General features: G+C 44.4%; 1 non-coding gene across 1 annotated transcript; it reads right to left on the reverse strand.

Moving 5' to 3' along the window:
- Positions 1 to 1,770: 1,770 nt before the first annotated feature.
- TRNAW-CCA (transfer RNA tryptophan (anticodon CCA)) lies at positions 1,771 to 1,842 on the reverse strand. The gene has a single exon. It is a non-coding gene; the product is annotated as a tRNA-Trp (tRNA).
- Positions 1,843 to 7,596: the final 5,754 nt, after the last annotated feature.

The following is a 7,596-nucleotide window of genomic DNA, read 5'->3' on the forward strand; positions in this document are numbered from 1 at the left end:
TGTCACACACTTTCTGTGTGGGGGTGATAAACAGTGTCTTTTCCTTACTCCATGCTTTAGGACAAGAACATGCTGCTCCTGCTGCTAAGTCGCTTCAGTCGTGTCCAACTCTGTGCAACCCCACAGACGGCAGCCCACCAGGCTCCCCCACCCCTAGACAGGAATAATCACGCAGTGGACGCAGTCTGAGGGCTTCCCAGGTGGTGCTAGTGGTAAAGAACCCACCTGCCAATGCAGGAGACCAAAGAGACACAAGTTCAATCCCTGGGTCAGGAAGATCCCCTGGAGGAGGCCATGGCAACCCACTCCAGTGTTGTTGCCTGGAGAATCCCATGGACAGAGGAGCCTGGTGGGCTACAGTCCACGGGGTCGCAAAGAGTCAGACACCAAAGAGTCAGACACGACTGCATCGATTCAGCACGCATGCAGGCAGTCTGAAATCTAACACAATGGAAATTTAAAACTTCCTGCAAGCTCACTCTTCTCCATGGCAAAGGCTTCATTTATTATGAATATCAGAAGCCAAGAAAAGCACCACGCGGGGGTAAAGACTCAGTTGTACAGAAGTCTGACCTATCCAGTGAGGTCCTTGTGTTGACAGCTACCTGGTTCTGTAGTTTTTTGTTCGTTTGTTAATTTTTATTAGGCTGCACTGGATCTTCATTGTGACGTGTGGGATCTAGTTCTTTGACCAGGAATCGAACACATGCCTCCCTGCACTGGGAGCCTGGAGCCTTAGCCACTGACCATCAGTGAAGTCCAAGAACTGTAGTTTTTTTTATCTTGACTCAGATGGTAAAGAATTCACCTGCAATGCAGGTGCAATGCGGGTTCAATCCCTGGCTTGGGAAGATCCCCTGGAGAAGGAAATGGCAACCCACTCCAGTATTCTTGCCTGGAGAATCCCATGGACAGAGCAGCCTGGTGGGCTACAGTCTGTGGGGGTGCAAGAGTCGGACACAAGTTACTAACACAACAATCCCAACTTCCCAAGCACTTTAACAGTGTCAAATGCCAACAGATACCAGATATCCAGTCTTGAAAATGATCTGCAAGTACATCCCATAATCAATGTGTGTTTATTAATGCCGCTGGAATCTTTAGGCTGTAAGTTACTGTCTCTTCTTGCTAGTTCTACCATAACCAAGTAATTGTAGAGTGGATGCCTTCAATGACAGATGCTTACTTCTCACTCTCTGTCATCATATAGTGTTAAGAGATAATAACTGCCAGACTGTCCCTCCAAACAACCCACAGACCCAGTAACCTGACCTGCATTGTAGTCATAGGCAAGAATTTTAGAGGTAGTATACAAGCTCCAGATAGCAGGTCATAAATCCTGGTCTGGGAAATCAAACCAGTCCATCCTAAAAGAAATCAGTCCTGAAAATTCATTGGAAGGACTGATGCTGAAGCTGAAACTCCAATACTGACTCCTTGGAAAACACCCTGATACTGGGAGAGATTGAAGGCATGAGGAGAAGGGGACGACAGAGGATGAGATGGTGGGATGGCATCACCGACTCGATGGACGTGAGTTTCCGCAGGTTCTGGGGGTTGGTGAAGGACAAGGAAGCCTGGTGTGCTGCAGTCCATGGAATTCTCCAGGCCAGAATACTGGAGTGGGTAACCTTTCCCTTCTCCAGGGGATCTGCCCAATCCAGGGATTGAACCCAAGTCTCCCATATTGCAAGCGGATTCTTTACCAGCTGAACCACCAGGGAAGCCCAAGGATACTGGATGGGTAGCCTATCTCTTCTCCAGTGGATCTTCCCAACCCAGGAATGGAACCAGGGTCTCCTGCATTGGAGGCAGATGCTTTACCAACTCAGCTATCAGGGAAAACCTTGGATGATTTAAATAATCATATCTTTCTATTCTCATGGCTACATTTCTATCCTTTTTTTTTTCTTTTTTTCTCCTACCACCAACTAAATTTCAGTGAGCAACAGAAGACTGTAAAAGTTAATTTCCTTTCACATTTTTTCCATTGTTAAGATTTTTATTAACTGCCAGAGTTCCTGGACTGTACAAAGGACATTTAGAATTCTCTCATGCATTTCAGTCGGTGAATGCTTCAAGTTAATTCAAAGAAAAACTGCTAGTTTCAGACATGATGGGGGAGTAAGAAAAACAAATTATTTTAATATATGTACATTTATTTATGTATTTATTTACGTATTTATATATTTTTACGTATTTATTTACACATTTATATATTTATTTACACTCAAGGGTTTAGCTGCTCTGTGCAATGTTATGATCTTAGTTCCTGGACTAGGGCTCGAACCTATGTCCCCTGAACTGCAAGGCAGATTTTCTAACCACCGGACCACCAGGGAAGTCCCATAAAGAAACTTAAGATGCTTGTAAGAGAGGAATTTGAGGCTCCCTGCTCTACGACTCTGATTCAGTGGCACCCCACTCCAGTACTCTTGCCTGGGAAATCCCATGGACGGAAGAGCCTGGTAGGCTGCAGTCCATGGGGTCGCTCAGAGTCAGACACGGCTGAGCGACCTCACTTTGACTTTTCACTTTCATGCATTGGAGAAGGAAAGGGCAACCCACTCCAGTGTTCCTGCCTGGAGAATCCCAGGGACGGGGGAGCCTGACGGGCTGCCATCTGTGGGGTCCCACAGAGTCGGACACGACTGAAGCGACTTAGCAGCAGCAGCAGCAGCTCTACGACTCTGATTCTGTGCTAATCACAAATACTGGCACATTTCTAATATACTCATGAGCAATTAAAAGTGAATTTAAAATGAGTGATGGGAGTGTGTATGATAAGGAAATCACATAGGCCAGGAGCTGAGGAAAAGCCCCGCCTATACTTTTCACAGAAGGCCTTCTGTATAGAGAAAAGAACCAAGAAAGAGAGGAGGTTTAGAAACACAAGTTGTATCTGGAAGCTGAAAGACAGGCTCCAGTGATCTTGGGTACTTGACATGTGAGGCTGATATAAATCACGTGACACAGTGTATCATGTACTACGTGGGCTAGGCTCTGTCGTACACACTCGTTGGCAAACACACACATACAGTCTTGCATTTTCTTTGAAATAAAGGCAAATGCCAATCTTTCATGATACATCTTTACTGTGATGTAGCAATTCCACTCCAGGTTGTGTAAGAAAGCATGTCTCCATCGTAGAACTTGTCCGTGGACATTCAGTGCTGTTTGTAACCGTAGCTAAGCTAATGGAAACCTTGCAAATGTCCATGGGTGGGTGAATAGAAAAACAAAGTGTGTTCTGTCCATATAGTCACAAAATATTACCGGATCATAGAAAGGAATGAGATAGGGTGATTAGACAGCTTCACTCACTCGGTGGACATGAGTCTGAGCAAACTTCGGGAGATGGTGAAGGACAGGGAGGCCTGGCCTGCTGCAGTCCATGGGGCGCAAAGAGTCAGACACCACCGAGCGACTGAACTGCAATAACAAATAAGAATGTACCAATCGGGCTTCCCTGGTGGCTCAGATGGTAAAAGCATCTGCCCACAATGCGGGATACCCGGGTTCAATCCCTGGGACAGGAAGATCCTCTGGAGAAGGAAGTGGCAACCCACTCCAGGACTGTTGCCTGGAAAATTTCATGGATGGAGAAGCCTGATGGGCTATAGTCCATGGGGTCACAAAGAGTCGGACATGACTGAGCAACTTCACGCAACCTCAATGTACCAATCACACAGGCTTCAGTATGGGTGAACCTTGAAATCACTATGCCAGATCCCGAAAAACCACACAGGCTGTGTGCTTTTTCACTTACAACATGCAGCATAAGAAAACCTACAGACAGAAGGTAGATTCATGGTCTCCAAGGGCATCGAGGTGACCAGGAATGAGAAGTGACCTAGTGTGTAGAAGGCTTCTTTTCAGAGGAAAGAAAGGTCCTGACCTGGATTGTGGTGGTGGTAAGTCCGTGAATACATTAAAAAGCGTTAGCTTGTCTATTTTAAAGGTACATTTCAACTTGCTTAACTTGTATATATTTGAATACCGTGCATTGTATGCTATTGGAATTTAATGCTGACTTTTTAAATTAAAATAAATAAATTTTTAAAAAGAAATAAATAATAAAGAAAGCCAAACTTAAAAAAAAAATACATGGTTAATATTAGATTGGGCACTCCCCTGGTGGCTCAGACGGTAAAGCCTCTGTCTACAATGCTGGAGACCCAGGTTCGATCCCTGGGTTGGGAAGATCCCCTGGAGAAGGAAATGGCAATCCACTCCAGGACTACTGCCTGGAAAATCCCACGGACAGAGGAGCCTGGTAGGCTACAGTCCATGGGGTCACAAAGAGTCGGACACGACTGAGCGACTTCACTTTCACTTTATATATGTAATCCATGGGGTCACAAAGAGTCGGACGTGACTGAGCGACTTCACTATACTATATCACATTTTAAAAAAATATTTATTTATTTGGCTGTATCAAATCTTGGTTGTGGCGTGTGGGATCTAGTTATTCTAGGGAGTCCAGAGTGAACCTGGACTCCCTACGCTGGGTGGGAGTGCAGAGTCTTAGCCACTGGACCATCAGGGAAGTCCCACTATCAGAATTTTTTTAAATATATATATATATATTTTCTTATTTGGCTGCTCTGGGTCTTGGTTGCCGCATGTGAGGTCTTTGGTCTTCATTGTAGCATGCATTATCTACCTCCCTGAGCAGGGATTGAACCCAGACCCCTGCACTGGAAGCACAGTCTTAATCCTGGCACCACCAGGAGGTCCCCTAAGAGTGGATTTTTAAAGACAGATCCTTATATATATTCTTCTCTCCTCAGTGTTTTCTGTTTTCTCCCTTACTGCCCACACTTATAAAGCATGAAAAGTCTAAAAATCCCAAAGCAATACCTTTCTGAGAATGCCAGGGTATAACAACATTATTTTGTTTTGACTTGAGGAAACCAATTTCCTATTATATCTCCTTCAGTCCGGTACGATCAGCTGGACAATGCTGTCATCCTGATAGCTCTCTTCATTATGTATTTTCATCCGCCAAAAATCCTGAATGGGACTTGAGGGTTTTTTTAATGATTATTCCAAGTTATTTATATTGATGAGTTTGATCAATATACTATTTTCACAAAATGCAGTTCAGGGTTTCAGTCGACTCGAAGGAGAAAACATTATGGATTTTTCTCTGGTCCTTGCTACTGCTCATGGGGAGCAAGTGACGTCAGAGATAGTTGATTCACGTGGACAGAGAACAAAAAAGGGAACAAATAGTGAGCAGCTTTCTTCTGTATCGGAACACCCAGACTAAAATCAGTGACGGTCTTGCTAAACTGAGATGTAAGTGAATGTGAAGTTGCTCAGTTGTGTCCGACTCTTTGCAACCCCATGGACTGTAGCCTATCAGGCTCCTCCGTCCATGGGATTTTCCAGGCAAGAGTGCTGGAGTGGACTGCCACAGTAAAGTGAAAAGAGGAGAGTGAGAAAGCCGGCCTAAAACTCAACATTCAGAAAACAAAGATCATGGCATCCGGTCCCATCACTTCATGGCAAATAGATGGGGACACAGTGGAAACAGTGACAGACTATATTTTGGGGGGCTCCAACATCACTGCAGATGGTGACTGCAGCCATGAAATTAAAAGATGCTTGCTCCTTGGAAGAAAAGATATGACCAACCTAGACAGCATATTAAAAAGCAGAGACATTACTTTACCAACAAAGGTCTGGTTTGGTCAAAGGTTTGGTCAAAAGTATGGTTTTTCCAGCAGTCATGTATGGATGTGAGAGTTGGACCATAAAGAAAGCGGAGTGTTGAAGAACTGATGCTTTTGAACTTTGGTGCTGGAGAAGTCCCTTGGATTGCAAGGAGATCCAAGCAGTCCATCCTAAAGGAAATCAGTCCTGAATATTCATAAGGAAAACTGATGCTGAAGCTCCGATACTCTGTCCACCTGATGTGAAGAGCCAGATCATTGGAAAACACCCTGATGCTGGGAAGGATTGAAGGCAGGAGGAGAAGGGGACGACAGAGGATGAGACGGTTGGACGGCATCACCGACTCAATGGACATGAGTTTGAATAACTGATTTTGTGTTTCTGTGTGTGTGTATTTTTACTTTCCTTCCCAAATATGGACATTGCCTCATCTATGGTCCAACTTTCAAGTTGATTAATACCAGCTGTAAGTATATTCAAAATCCTTCCTTGTTTTATCCTCATCTTTATCTATTTACTTTGGCTGTGTCTTTGTGGCTGAGCGTGGGCTTTCCCTAACTGTGGCCAGAGAGGGCTACTCTCTAGCTGCGGTGTGGGGTTTCTCATTGCGGGGGCCTCTCCTGTTGCAGAGCAAGGTCTCTAGGGCAGACTTCACAGTTCTGGCACACGAGCTTAGTTGCCCCAGGGCATATGGGATCGTTCGGGACCAGGGGTCAAACCTGTGTCCCCTGCACTGGAAGGTGGATTCCTAACCACTGACCCCACCTAGGCAAGTCCCTGTCTTATCTGCATAAACCTGGCACTGATTCCTATTCACAAAGATATGGACGTTCAAAACATATTGATCATCCTGCCTTATTCTTTTCTGCCTCTCTTTCACTATTTCATTGTGTCTCGTTGTTCTAGTGGGTCCTCCAAACTCTTGAATAATATCCATAAACCTCTATCACTGTCTATCATCTTTGAAAGGTCCACTTGTTTTGTGAAGAGCGATCGAGAGACATATTTCAACTTAGTCCTGACACTGTCTCCCCATCCATCCCTACTTTGGATCAGTGTGACAAAGCTACTTTTTGCATTTGTATAACAGATAAATTATGCATGGCAAACACCTGCCTTGGTGCTTTTTACCATCCCCGGTATGTTGCTTTGGGCTTTAACATTCATCTACGTGACCGGCTGGGTTCAGATTCCCTTTTCCTTTTGAGAAGGGCTGCTTTCTGTTTCCCCAGGTCTCCTGTGTTTGGAAATATCTTCCCCGTAACATTTACAGTTGAATGACGACAGCTCAGGGTAGGAAATGGTTCCATCTCTGTGATTTGCCCCCCGGGGGTGTCTCAAGTAATTACTGCCTTTTAGGTCACTCCATCACTGATTAAAAAGTCTGCCTCCAAAATCCCTTCTCAAAGGATTATGAGCGCGGCATAAATTCAGCTTGTTTTCTGTCCGGATGCCGCTATCATATTTCGGTCTGAACACATGTTGAATCTGAGTTCTTTATTTCGTGTAGCTTAGATTATAGAAGTCTAACCTCCCGTCTAACTCCTTCAAGTCTTTCTGCTCTGCGATCTGGTACTCTCCACCTTCATTTCATCTTTATCATGCTATTGCTTTTCTCTCCAATTTTGCCGTCTCTGTGTGGTGTACTTCAATTTTTTTTTTCCATCATCTGCGGTAGTTTACTTTCATTGCTTCTCAGATCCCGTGGCATCCGTGGGATTTTATTTCAAAGGGGCCATAATTGATTTAATTTACTTGCATCCTCCAAAATAATGTTTGAAGTCTTGTTTCACATTCTGCCAAAATGATGTTCCCCGCGATTTCCTTTTCTTTTGCTTCCTACGAGTTGGCTTGTTTACTTTCTTATTCCTTCTTTGTCTTCTTTCTTTCTTTTTCTTTCTCTTTCTTTCCTTC

Source organism: Bos taurus, chromosome X (genome assembly GCF_002263795.3).
Source record: "Bos taurus isolate L1 Dominette 01449 registration number 42190680 breed Hereford chromosome X, ARS-UCD2.0, whole genome shotgun sequence".
Classification (NCBI taxonomy): domain Eukaryota; kingdom Metazoa; phylum Chordata; class Mammalia; order Artiodactyla; family Bovidae; genus Bos; species Bos taurus.